Raw genomic sequence first — 14290 nt, 5'->3', positions numbered from 1 at the left:
TAATGAAGACATTGTTCCCACTTATCTACAGGTCAGATGGCAACCGCAAAACAACTTTCTTGCTCAATGGCTGCGGATTCCTTGCTGATACCTCTGATTATTTATGCATAATGTGCATTTCCAAATAGATGACCATATTAAATTATCTGCTTCTGCCTTATTATTTCATGAGTTTTAATGGTTTTCCATTCCTTTTTTATTAGAAAGAAGGAACAGCCACTCATGCTAATGATGTGCTGTAGATATGTTTTACATTTACATCTCTGAAGTTATTGGAACTTCTTTCTAAAGGCATATCAAAGAGCAAATGCCTGAAATTGTTGATTTTTATCCTGAAAATAAAGAAAAGAAAGCAGATTGAGGCTTTTTTTTCCCAAAGACAGTGAGATTTTTGGCTTTTTGAAGGATTCTCAGAGATCCAGCCAGACCTTTCCATGCAGAAGCCTGGTGTCCCGCTGAACCCCTCCTGCACCAAGTCCCTTTGTACCAGCTTCACCCAACTCCCGCTCTGGAAACCAACCTCTTCCAAAAGCCCTGGGAAAACCATGCTCTCCCACGGGTACCACGGGATTGGAAACCTCTGCTGGGATGCGAGGGAGCAGCCATGGTCCCTTCCAGTCCAGAGCGGTGTCCCCAGGCCAGCAGGTCCCGTTGGACACAGCCCCACTCCGTGGGAGCTCCATGTCCCCCTCCGAGCTGCAGCCCATCCACCCGTGATGTGTGGGGCAGCCCCACGGCATCGGGGACGCACCTTCTGCCCCGGGGACGGCAAGGATTGAAGTGAAACCCACCCTGCGACCTGCAGGAGAAATTTCTCACTCCTTTACAAACACAACTACTACCGCAACGGTATTTCACCAAAAATAACCACGTCAGTTCGAGCCCAAAATGGGATCAGCCCATAAATAGTTCAATAAACTCCTTCCAGGCACATCCTGAACCCAATTCCCATTTGCAACACGTACTACAGCTCTGCTTAGGCTTAAGTAACGCCAGCGAATGGGAGACGGTAAATTCACCCTCTTAAACATACAGAACACTCCCACCATCCCGAGCCAAGGGACACGGCGGGGCTGTCCCACACCGCCCATCGCTGCCACCCCAACGCTGCCAGGGCAGCCACGGTTTATACAGGAGAGATATCTGAATATCTGAATTGCAGATTTCAATCACCAACATGGGCTCCCAAACGAAACCAAACCTGAGAAAAATTTTATCGGGACCTTTTATTTCCAAAACTGCTCCAAAGGAAGTTTCGTTCTCACTGGGGTTATGGACTGTGTGTGTCTGGGGAGGCTCCAGAGCTCTTCACCTTTATTCTAAGGTGAAGCCCAGAAAGCCCCCCGCATCCTGGGCTGCACCCCCAGCAGCGTGGCCAGCAGGTCCAGGGAGGTGATTCTGCCCCTCTGCTCTGCTCTGGGGAGACCCCACCTGGAGAACTGTGTCCAGCTCTGGAGTCCTCAGCACAGGAAGGACGTGGACCTGTTGGAGCGGGGCCAGAGGAGGCCATGGAGATGCTGGGAGGGCTGGAGCCCCTCTGCTGTGAGGACAGGCTGAGAGAGTTGGGGGGTTCAGCCTGGAGAAGAGGAGGCTCCGGGGAGACCTCGGAGCCCCTTCCAGTCCCTAAAGGGGCTCCAGGAGAGATGGGGAGGGACTCTTGATGAGGGAGGGGAGCCATAGGACATGGGGGAACAGTTTTACAATGAAAGAGGGGAGATTGAGCTGAGATGTGGGGAAGAACTTCTTTGCTGTGAGGGTGGTGAGAGCCTGGCCCAGGTTGCCCAGAGAAGCTGTGGCTGCCCCATCCCTGGAGGGGTTCAAGGCCAGGTTGGAGGGGGCTTGGAGCAACCTGGTCTGGTGGGAGGTGTCCCTGCCCAGGGCAGGGGGTGGCACTGGGGGGGCTTTAAGGTCCCTTCCAACCCAAACCATTCTGTGATTCTATAATTCTGTGGTTCTTAAACCCTGGGTTACAAACTCAGAGCCCACCTTGATGGATCGCAGTTTGGGTGCCGCGATATTGAGTTAAGCAACAGTCTCCCTCCCTGCTATAATCACCACAAACAATTTCCCCGTCTGCAGTTTGCTTTTCAGGGTTATGTGTTGGCTGAGGCTGCTCCTGTCGCCGCTCCTCACATGAATATTCTCTTTACCTGCTGCGTCTGCCTGTGCCTGAAAGAACCGTGCCATTTTTAATGGCATAATTTTCTGGGATGAACTGAAAAGCAGCACAGCATGGGCTGCATTATTTATACGCAGAGTCCTACAAATGGCAAGGAAAATACTGTAGGTTTCCTGGAAATAAATATATTCATTGTACTAAAGCCTCGTGTATAACAGACTGTATGTCACTGAAAGAATTTAATTACTACCTCAAAAATGTCTTCATTTTGCTAGATTTGTAACAAAAAAGGAGGAGTGTCGAGACACATTTTAATTCAAAGACAAAAGCCTCCTTACCCACCCAAAAATACCCCGTGTTGATAAATCTAGAAACATGCCCTAATGTTGTTGCTAATCAGTTGAAAACTCTTAGCATTTTTACAGCATGAAATAAATTGCAGATTGAGTTGGGAATGCTAATGAGAGAAGCCATAAAGTATTTTGTACCATCAATTATGACTGAGGGGAAAGGACCTGCACCGTGGATCAGCAGAATATCCTGCAGCCGTGCCTCACTTGGGACTGCGATTCCTGGGCATGATTTGGAAGCTGATTTGCCAGGAAGGACGTTGGGGAATATGTGACGGGCAGCCACGGCTCGGCCTGGACGGGAGGATGCGGGTCTATCCATCTGACCCGACAGACCCCCTCACCCCAGCCAGGTTCTCCACGTCACGCTGGGATCAATAATAAATAACCTGCTTTGGGATAAAACCTCCCAACGGTAGGTTAGCTCCAGCCCATACCTAAAAAACGAACTGGGAACAAACAAAATCCTCTTTTTAAAGCTCAGATTTGTTTTTACACATTATTGTTATGCACAGACCACCTCCCTGACCACGCTCAATGGTCAGATTCCAGGGAAATGACGATTTCTGCCAGGGAGAAGGTCCTTTATCAGGTCAGGTCCTTTATCAGAGGTCACTATTTTCTGCTTCACACACTATCATACAGAGTAAAATTAATTTCAAGTCATCATTGTAATTTCACCAGCTTGTTTTTAAAAAAACTGCTTATGAGGGTCCTTCCACCCTGGTGGAATTGCCGTGTTAAAACAAGAGGATAACAAGAGGAATAAGCTGAAATGGGGGCTGTGACAAGGAGAAAAGTCTCAGGGGAAAAAAAAGCAAAATCCAGACTTACATTTCCTTCCTTTCCCTCTCCCCCTTCACACAAAAATTATCCCCTTGCCCCCAAATAAACGAATCCGTGGATTCCAAAACAACCTATTTGAAAGAGCCTGTTTCCATCCTGGTGCAGAATAAATTTCCAACAGCTTTACACCACGGGAAAATCACATTTTCGTATTCCCCACACCGGACCCGCCGCAGTTCCACGCTCAAGCCAGGCAAGATTTGGTCACAAGGTGGTTAAATGAAATCTCTCCTCAGCACAGAGGAGTTGGCCACGTTCAGCCTACAACGTTCCAGCCAAATAATGCTTTGCTAATGATGTCTGCAGTTAGATGACAAATCAGGCTATTTAAATTGCTTCAGCACATACATCCTTTACAGGCAGGGTATCCAGGTAACCGTTGGAGCAGGGCTTGGGGGTGGGAGGGAGAAAGCAATAGCTAATTTCTTCAGCTAGGTGGAAAATTAATCCTGAAGAGATTTGTCTGGATTGTTATGGTCAATTTGGAGAAAAACAATTTTAAAATAATTATTTTAAAATGCATTTTAAAATGTGTAGTTATGCAAGAAAGGACAAAATAATTGTCCTTCAAAAATACAATAATGGCTAGGTTTATTTCTGAAAATAATTAAAAATATTTTAAAGCCCTCACTAGGAAGGTTTTCTGTACTTTAATACACGTTAGCATCAAAATACTTCAAACGACACAAAAAATATGAGTTCAGAGTTTCAGGTGCTGCCACCAATCACCTTTTTGTAAGTTTAATGCTAACTAAAATATCAAATACTCCTTTGTCCTTTTTTTGGTCCCTAGAACAAGCTCAATAATCATTTTAAAACCTGGTTAAGGAGGTGTTGTTGCTGACCAGAAATAGATGCTGAGATGGGACAAGGCCAGATGTGGTCCCCTCTGAACCCCAGACAAGTCCTGCCATGGTGCCCACCGAGCCCTGCGGAGCCTCGTGTCCCCAGTTACCGTCCCCTGGGGGAAAGAGGGGAAAAGCCCCCTGCTCTGCTTGCCAGCTCCCCCAGTTTGGGGCACATGGGCTCTCCGCCACCCCATACCCCGGGGGGACACCGGGCTCTGTCCCCGCAGCAGCTCAAGGGACTGCCACGGCATCCCACCAGGGGACAGCGAGGGGACCCTCGCCGCCTGCCCGTCCCCCAGGTACAGTCACACTCCGGTGGCGTTTCTCTTGCCACGCAGAGGATTTTCGAGTATTCACCACATCTATCAAACGGGAAAATACAAACCACTTCTGATAGCCCTTTCCTTGAAAACTATTTTGGAAAATGTGACTCATTTACTTCTCTTCTAAACAGGAGAAGTAATATTTTCCAGCACTCCCTGAGGGTGCATTTAACCAGAAGCTAAGCCAGATGTAGAAATGTTTGCAGAGGTTTTCGTTCCTTTCATAAAAAAAAAAAAAAAAAAAAAGATAAAATTGTAAAGCAAGAGACAAGGTATTATTGGGTTTTAAAGCACTGTTGGCCTTTTTGATTGCCCTCAAAATCAGATCAGATCACAGAGAAAACACGGTGTCTCGCCAGCTAGAGAAGGTCACATTGCAAAAGAATGCAGGTGGTCTCATTTTTTCACAGCTAACGTAATGGAAGCACAAATCTTCCAGCCACCAAAGAGCCTCTCCTGCTTTGGCAATTGCCACGTACAATATCTGATGAACTCCGATGTCTCACTGCTCAAGGATAAAATCCCAGCAGGCAGGGGCTGCAGGAACGGCGACACAGTCAGAGGGAAAAAACCTTGTATTATTACAGCAGCTACTTATTTTATTCGCCAGAATTAAAACCTCTTCACAGATAAAAGTGGGGATTTTTTTTTTCATCCCACAAAGCAATTTTAGATTTCTATAGAATCATTCAAAAGCAATTAAAATCCTGCTCCTGTTGATGGATTTGTATTCGTGGCTCGTAGTGATGTCAGGCTTTGAAATTCAGGGCTGTTGAGTGTAATTCTTTGGGGCTTTGGAGTCATTGCTGAGTGCCAGGAAATACCTTCCCTGAGTTCACAGATATTAAATGTCTTTGGTAACACCAAAATAGTTTCAAGGCCTGTAGCCATTGAAATCTAAAAGATATTGCAATAAAGAATGGGTGCAATATCAGGCAATCCAATACACTGCAATTTCACCCCTTATAGTGAGTGGATTTTGGGGGGAAGGGAGAGAAGAGAGAATCCAATAATCTAATACCAGTACAGTTAGATAAGAGGGACCAGGGAGCTTTTCCAAGCTGTGCTACTGCATCCAGACTGATAGACTGACATTGCCAGGGAAATAAAAAATAAAAGAACAAAATCCTTCACAAACAAGCAAGTAAACAACCCGCAACCAGGATCCACACAGAAATGATTCACAGCTCTCATCCACTTAAAGGTCTGTGTTATTTAAACCAGAAAGCGAGCCTCCAGTACCAGTGTTTGTTTTGGCTTGGGTTGATACAACAAAGGAAACTGTTGTTAAGAATGTAATTCGGGTGTCAGCGGTGTGAGGCCGTTCCCAAGCGCAGGGATGGAGAAGGGCAGGATTGTACCCCCGAGCCTGGAACAGGAGGGAGGGAGGAACCCTGGTATCCGGTGCCCAGCAACAGGAGCGAGACCTGCCGAAGAGAAGGGCTCTGAGGCACCTCCTGCAATACAGGAACCATCCTGATCCCCGAGAAGGTCCTTCTCCTGCCAGAAGATGCAGCACGCAACAGGAAAAGCACAGGGTCAACAATATTGGACACAAAACCTTGCCAAAACACCAGCAGAACCCTGATCAGCGATTAGGACTACTGGCTTATCAGCATCTTCTGGAGACTGGCATCACCCCAAGAACCCGGTGTTTGTGGATAAACAAGACAATTTCTTTTCTTAGGCCACATTTAGTCCACAGAATCGCTGCATTGTTGCTCCTTGAAAGGCAAATACAGACAAAGTAAGCTCAATAAAGCTATAACCGTGCTGCTGCCTGGCATAGGAGGCCACCAGGCAGAACTGGCAGAAGATACAGGCTGGCTCAAAATGCTTAGAGCAAAATAAAGTCTTCGAGGACAACAGCACAGCCCAGCTGAAGTCAGCAGGGGAGGAGTTTGTCCCTTCTGCTGCTGCTCTGGGGCAGCTCGGCACTTGGGCATGGTTTGGGCTGTGGAGGGCAGTGGGGAGGTCATCACGTTGGGGCTCAAACAGGGGCAAAAACAGGTTTCTGTCCTGATTTGGGGATTTCATAGCATGGCCAGTCTCCAAGAGGGTGCGTGACCATCCACAGAATCATAGAATCACAGGATGGTTTGGGTTGGAAGGGACCTTAAAGCCCCCCCAGTGCCACCCCCTGCCCTGGGCAGGGACACCTCCCACCAGACCAGGTTGCTCCAAGCCCCCTCCAACCTGGCCTTGAACCCCTCCAGGGATGGGGCAGCCACAGCTTCTCTGGGCAACCTGGGCCAGGCTCTCACCACCCTCACAGCAAAGAAGTTCTTCCCAATATCTCATCTCCATCTCCCCTCTTTCAGTGTCAAACCCTTCCCCCTCATCCCATGGCTCCCCTCCCTGATCCAGAGTCCCTCCCCATCTCTCCTGGAGCCCCTTTAGGGACTGGAAGGGGCTCCGAGGTCTCCCCAGAGCCTTCTCTTCTCCAGGCTGAACCCCCCCAACTCTCAGGGGCTGTAAAAGGCTGTTCATTAGTCCTGCCTTCGTCAGGAGCTTCTTGGGTCCCACAGACAGAAGGGTTTGGGAATGCCGCAGAGCTGGGGACTCGCGTGCTCAGAGAAATGATGGGATCCAGGCCTGCGAGGAATTCCTCCCCCCACCCCTTCAGATTATGGGGTTAATTAATAATAGTTAATTAATGATATGTCAATCATCATGAAACGCATGCCTGTGTGAGACAAGCCTCCCCTCGCGGCACTAAGCATGAAGGCCTTCCCTGGAGGTACGTTTTAAAGAAAGCCCTGGTGACAATTTCTGCGCAGCCTCCAAGAGGATGTTTTAATCCTTTTATCTCAGGATTCACTCCAGCCTCTCACAGGGAACCACCCAGCAGAGGCAGTTAAAAAAGAGAATTTCTCTGCTGTTGCCTTCCAGGTAGGACACGTGTCCCCAGCCCAATGGGGAGCTGGGGCTGGAGGCATCTCAGAAACTCTTTCATCCTCAGTGATGGAGCAGCAGGAGCCAAGGGGAGGATGTGGGGGCAACATCCCTGCTGTGAAACACTCCCTGACCAACCAGACACCCCATGGCCGTGGCCGTTCTCCCCACGGTGGCTTCAGGAGGGACGGGCACCGGGAGACGAACACCGAGGAGCGCTGCTCTCCCATCCCTCTGCCAGATGAACATCCCCGGCTCTTGGCTGCTGGGACGCTCAGCCCCATCTGCTCGGGTGGCATCGTGCCCGCTCACAAGTAGTCAGACGATTTCATGGGTGCCAAAAAAGGGCCTGGGTTGGAAAAGGTGGCCTGGATACGCTGCAAAAGCCATCCCTCTCTTCTGCACAGCCTGGCCGACGGGTAACGGAGCAGGATGCGGCTGCGCTCACACTGCTCACATCGCCCCGGGCACCGCAGCACGGGAGAGGAGGCTGTTAGTGCCCTGGGTGCTAGAGGCACAGAAAAAGCAGCTTCTGTACCAAAATACCCTGTGCACACCAAGACAGCTTCGAGGCACGCGGATGGAATCAGCAGCACGGACGCCCGGAGCGAAGGCACGGGAGGAGCAGGAGCCCTGCGGCTCCCATGGCCAGTGACGTGGCGCAGTGAAAACGGGCATGTTTGGGGCTAAATTCCCAGTTACTCGGTGCTTGTACCCGGGGTCAGGAGGCTGCTGAAAAAAGGCAGTGGGGAAAGCAGGCTCTTTGCCTGCTTTGCGGGTGTCGGAGCCCAGGGACCCAGGCTGGCTGATGCTGAGGATGCAGGGAGACGCACGGTGACACTCGGTCCATGCCAAAGGGGACAACTGCTGTCCTCACCTTGCCCAGGGTTGGCACGAGCCCTCCTCGTTGCACCCCATCCTTCTCCATTTATAGAGGAAAACCAGCATTTTGCTGGCAGGAGCCTGTGCCGCCGCCAGCCCCGGGAGGCAGAGCCGCCATTCCAGCCACAGCATCTCTCTCCCGCCCCCCGGCCGAGCATCACTCAGGGCCCTGACACAGAACCTCGCGACATGAAAGGCTGAAAAACCTCCGGGTTTTACGCTCTGGGAATCAGATTTTCTGCTTAATAAACCCCTAAAGAATCAGATGCAAAAGAGGTTTGTTTGAAAATTTTGGCTGGATTATCATATCGCAGCGATTCAAGCAAGCACAAAATATAGGGAAACAAACACGCTGGGTCGAAATTCTCTCCTTGTGTATCGGGAGAGAGAATCAAACAAAATACAAGTCAGCCACACTTAAAACTAAAGAAAATAATAATAATCGCTGCTAGATTTCCCCGGAAATCTACAGATTAATTTAACATCTTCATTTCTTTTGCTGCTTCATGCCAGCTCATAAAAGCAGCTCAAAATCCACGTACAGCCTGTGTGTATCTGCACTCCGGGGGCAACATTCCCGCTAATTCTCCCAGGTCTCCATGCCCGGCCGTGGCGTTGTTTGGCCCCTGGCTGGGTGAGCACCCCTGCGTGAGGGATTTGGCCCCCCGATTAGCAAGGTTTATTACAAAAGGGCTGGAAGCGCTAACAGGATCAGCTGGAAGCTGCTGCCGAGGACAGGATCCCTCTTACGTGCTGGCTCGGGGTATTTTATTATCCGTAGCGCGTAATCCAGCACTTTAAATGGCTTCTATTTACAACAGTTTTGCTGTCCCCCCCCACTCCCCAGCTCCCACACATTTGCAGTCACTACTGACTCTGGGTTTCTGCTGCTTCTTCACATGCAAATGAGACTTTCAGGCTTTCTCGCTTCTATTTGCCCACACGCAGAACGGAAAATTGTAAGTGAGCAAGAAAAGTACTAACACTATTGAACCAGACACTGAAAATGAAAAAAAAAAAAAGTCAGAGATGTCCGGCGTGTCCTAAAGCTGTGTTATTAACAGCTGTTATGGCTATTTTAAACACACTTTTTTTCGTTTGTTTACAGCAGTGAGTCACCAGCAGCACCGTGCCAAGGGCGTCACTTGGACGCTCTCTGGGCTTTGCCAAAACCTTCCTGCCCCCACCTGCCAGACACTGTCACGTCGGCTGTGGGTCCCTCCAGTTGCTTTCCCATTGTCACTGACCATGGGATCGTGTCACCTGAACCGGTGACCTCCGGCAAAGCTGGATGCGGGTCCTCATCCTCATCCCCATGAACACGCTGGTTCATCCGCCCCGTCTCCCCACTGCTTTTCCCCTTCCGCTTCCAAGGGCAACATCCTGAACTCTGCTGAGGGATCCAATGAGCAGGAGGTGGAAGAGCTTCAAACAAACCTCGGCGCCAGCGGCCAGACCCCCATCTGTATCCCCCGGGGCCGTGGGGATCCCCAGAGCTATCCCTGTGTGAGATACGGGCCAGGGGCAGAGAGGGGGCAATTTACCTCCCTAAAACCTCCAAAAATACCTCCTCCCAAGGGGGGAGATGAGCACGGCACAACTTGTCTCCAGGACAAAGATGCATGTGCTGCTCCAGAGAGAAAACAGCTTCAGCCTCTGCTTTACGCCACAAGCCTTGCACAAATCATTTTCCCTCCCTGAATTTCAGTCTCCTGAGCCTCCTTTAAGGATTATAAGCTGTAGAGAAATGGAGACGAGTTCCCATGAAATATTTCGGGGTAGCGATATCTGCATATCCCACCGAAAATATTTTGGACGGGTTTTTTTTTGCTTAGATTTACTCAGGCCATCTCAGCTCAGCGCCACCACCGAGCCCCCCGTGGCCCCAGCCCCGTTACCCAGCAGGACATCACAGGTGACGCATTTCACGCCAGCTCTTCCCTCGATAGCGTTTGCTGCGCTGCCCATACCGGGTGAAAACATGTGAAATAAGAAACTGAGGAACTGAAAGCGGGCGCCTGATTATAAGACAAAGCCGTGGGACCGCATTTCTTGGTATGCAGGAAATTACAATGAAGAAGTAGCTTGATTAAAATCAGACGCTGAAGATGCTTCTTTCCTAATACGCTGTGGTAACACACACACAAAAAAATGTCAGCTGCTGCAGTAACTGGCTTTTAAAGAAAAAAACATGGCATGTCTTTATTCCCAAAGACTAATTAGCAAGATTCTCTGAGCACTTAGATCGAAGGCGGCTAATCAAGCAGAGACAGTTCACCACTGTGAAATCTGGCTGCCCACTCGGCTGCCCCTCAAAAAGGTGCGAAGGGGCAGGTACAGCCAGTACCCATGGCCTTCTGTGTCCATGCAAGACAAGAACAAAAATAGCTCTTGAGCATCGTGTTATCGTCTGCCAGAGAAACCCCAACAAATGAGTGGGATTAAAATGCAAGGCTTGAATTATTTGTACAAAAAGCCCCAGGTGCAGAGACCGTGGGGTCTGTGAGCTGTAAAGTCTTCTCCTGCCAGGAGCTGGAGATGCCATGGGGAAGGATTCTGGGGAGGATTCAGCAGTAGTGGTGGGTGGCAGCTTCCCGGGGCTTGGAAGACGGATGGTGCTGACCCCACGGACACGGTGATGTCCTGCAGAACAGCCCTGGTTTGCTGGAGGAAGGTCCACTCCTGCGACCGCAGTGACTCACACCGTCCCATCCCGGCTCTGGGCGGCTCCTGCCTGGCTCCAGGGGCGCAAAACCCAGGGATAACCCAGGGATAACCTGGGGCAGCTCGGTTTGGGGCAGAGAGAGAGGGACAGAGGTTTATTTTCCCCTCACCGGCTGCCAGCCTGGTGAAACGCTGCTGTCCCCTGTCCCTGCAGATCCCAATGGGGATCAGCAACCTTTGAGCTACCTGGACTTTGCAGACTTTGACTCTGGGGTCACTTCACAAACACACTTGCAGAATTTGAGAACAAATCTCTCCTGGGCTGGCTGGGACCAATCCATATTCCAGCCAGCAGTCGCTGAGCTGTGGCGGGGGAAACACAGCGCTCAGGGACAGGGAGAAGGTCTCATCCCGGGTCCCATCTCTGTCCAGGGCCAGCGGCTTCATCCCGGATCCACAAATCACCCCAGATTTCCAAATCTGCAGAAATGAGATTTGGACCAGAGGCACTGCTGGGTGCTAAAAGACAATTTGCACTGAAATACTGAAGAAGTATGATCTGATGAACCGGTTTAGTTATAAAACAGTTAATGAGCAATATACCAGAAGTTAAGGACAACCTCTACTGTCCTTATGTTGGGCCACACTCACATCTCATGTTCTTTAAATAAAAAGTGACATAATTCATCCAGTTTACTCCAGATTTGTTCCTGATGTAAGTACAATCCAATCTGCCTGTCGGTCTCACTCAGGCAAACATTGCAGCAGGGACCTGGCAGGTAAGGACTCGAATGCCCTTAAAAAGCCCAAAACCTGATGAGGCCCACAGAATATCTGATTATTGACTGTTCTGTCCAGCAAGGAAAGCATTTCTCCTTCGTGATGTAAGCACTCCTTGCAATTTTTAAATACATCTATATAAAGTGAATGCTGGGACTACCAGCTTCGACCCCTCGGGCCAGTTTATTCACCCTTAGTCTCCAGGAACATCCCTCGCACGGAGTCAGCCTTCTCCAGGGTCCGGTGGCACATTCCACCCTGCCGAAGTGTTAATCCCAGTGGGATTCCAGCCCAGCAGCCGCTGTGTGCGGATCCCACTGCTCTAGCTGCTCAGAGAAAACATCGCAATTGGATTTAATTGCTATGTTGACTTATAACAGTGTGTTTGCACTGGATCCCTGCCAGCTGAAATGCAACAGGTTCGCGAAAACGTATTTCCTCCCAACAGCACGAGAAAGGCCATGGAATAAGGAAACCAATCTCCCAGCGGCCCCGATCCTGAAGTTCACTTTGACTCCTTGGACTTGGAATCAATGCTACCGGTTGGGAAGAATTTCACCAGCCTAATTGATATGATAATCAGGCCTGGAGGCTGCCTTTCACAGGTACAATGCTCAGGAAGGGAACATTACTATAGGAAGTGAAAGTGATTAACAGTTGTTTGTATTACAGGGATTGTTTGGCCTGTTTAATATCCCTACCCAAAGATGCATTATTTGTTGAGCAACCCTAAAAGGAAATCAAAGAGAAACTTAAAGAACGTTGCTAATCCTTTGTCACTATAAGTATGACATTTAAAAGCCGGCAAAAACCTGCGCTTTGCCAATCAAAACAAAAACATTACCTTCCCCGTGGCCCTGGCTGCTCCATCCCAGCCCAGCTGACAGCGCTGGTGTCTCTGAGCCAAAACATGGGCTACAGGAGCACTGCAGAGCCCGAGAGGTGGGTCTGCTGGTTTTATCCCAACAGAGCACCAGCTCCTCACCACAGCGTGGCCACCAGCCCAGCCAGTGGCTGGCCACACGCTGGGCCGTGTCCCCAAGGCTGAAGGACCAGGAGATGCTCCCCATGGACAGCATCACTTCTACAGCAGTGAGGGTCAGGGGGGACAGTGGGGGCAAGAGTGACAAACAGTGTGGTCAGCAGTGTTTGATTTGTTAATCGTAGAATTGTCCAGGTTGGAAGGGACTTTAAGATCATCGAGTCCAACCATCAACCCAACACTGCCAAAGCCATCACTAACCCATGTCCCTCAGCACCACATCTGCCCAGCTTTTTAATACCTCCAGGGATGGGGACTCCACCAAGGAATGGGGTTTCACTACGTGATCGCCTGTGATTCAAGGAGACCGATTTTCGTGACCCCAAAAGTCTCTTCTGGCCTGATTTCACCCTGGCGCTAATTTAGTTCTACTTTATTAAAGACTTCAACCGCAAACTGCAGCTGCTGAAAGAAACTGCAACGTGGCTCCTACCAACCCTCTACTGAGACTTGTAAAAACAGAAGAAAAGAAAAAAGACGTTAAAAATATCAAGCGAAATCTAAAGTTGGAACAGAACTGGCTTTTATCTGTTTCAGTCAAAAGTGAGTTCACTAGATACAGTAGTATTTCTTTGAATGGAACAAATAAACCTCAAAGATTTTATAATGAATACCCTTTCTACACTTTTCTACAAAGCAGCCTATAAAACTGGGAATGAGAGATGTCATTCTCAAACACACACCACAGGACACTTTTCTCACAACTCCAATAACAAGGCATCATCTTCTATTCCATCCCATTTGGCTTTTCCAGAAGGAACTATAAAAACCTCTCTCAAAACCCTGGCACCCGCGTATGCGATAGGAATCCCAACCCTGGCTCTGCCGGAGCAGAATTTCCCCCTTCAAGAATAAAGCCTTGGGAGGAAAAAAAAAAAACCCAGCGTGTTGGTTTTGTTGCTGAGCCAGCTATTTAAGTCCAGCAGCCAGCAGAAACAACGGGAAAAACAAATAAAACCATAAAGCGCATGTTCCTTTTGGACAAATAAGCCAAAACCCTTGGAAATTTATGGCTCTACAGCATCCCTACCTGGTAAGTCATACAGAAAGCTGCGGCTGCAGATATCAGCGATCATGTAAATAAATTTTATTATGCTGTACAACACTAGTACAGTTAGACACACTAATCATGGGAGAAGGGGAGGTTGCTATTTTTTTCCTGTCTCATATGGTAATAATTTTGCGTGATTGAACTGTTATGAGCTAAATAAAACTACACATTAACTGTAAGATACATTGCAAAAACATTAAATCTTCCCTGGAGTTTTAGCAAATACTTGCTTTTTCTATGATGCATTTGGAATTAGCAAAGGAATCTACACTGGGCCATAGGATTTATAAATAGAATTGGCTCCCTCTGCTATACTTTATGGGCAATTATTTCAGAAATGAAGATGCAGAGCCACAAATAAATAAAATAATTGCAGCTGATAAGGCTTTATTTACGGCTATCCCATCTCCCTGGCTGTCAGGCTTCCCTCCTCCCATCTGCTCCGTGAGCCCAAACCGACGGGCCAGGAAAAGCTGTCAGTTAATGTCAA

The 14290-nt window shown here is 49.0% G+C and overlaps 1 protein-coding gene across 1 annotated transcript in view; it reads right to left on the bottom strand.

Moving 5' to 3' along the window:
* FAM20C (FAM20C golgi associated secretory pathway kinase) overlaps nt 1-14290 on the bottom strand; it is a 58609-nt gene that overhangs the window by 29011 nt on the left and 15308 nt on the right. The window lies entirely within an intron of this gene.

This window comes from Numenius arquata, chromosome 14 (assembly GCF_964106895.1).
Source record: "Numenius arquata chromosome 14, bNumArq3.hap1.1, whole genome shotgun sequence".
Taxonomy (NCBI): domain Eukaryota; kingdom Metazoa; phylum Chordata; class Aves; order Charadriiformes; family Scolopacidae; genus Numenius; species Numenius arquata.
The sequence above is the reverse complement of the archived record's forward strand: the minus strand, read 5'-3'. Positions and strand labels throughout refer to the sequence as shown.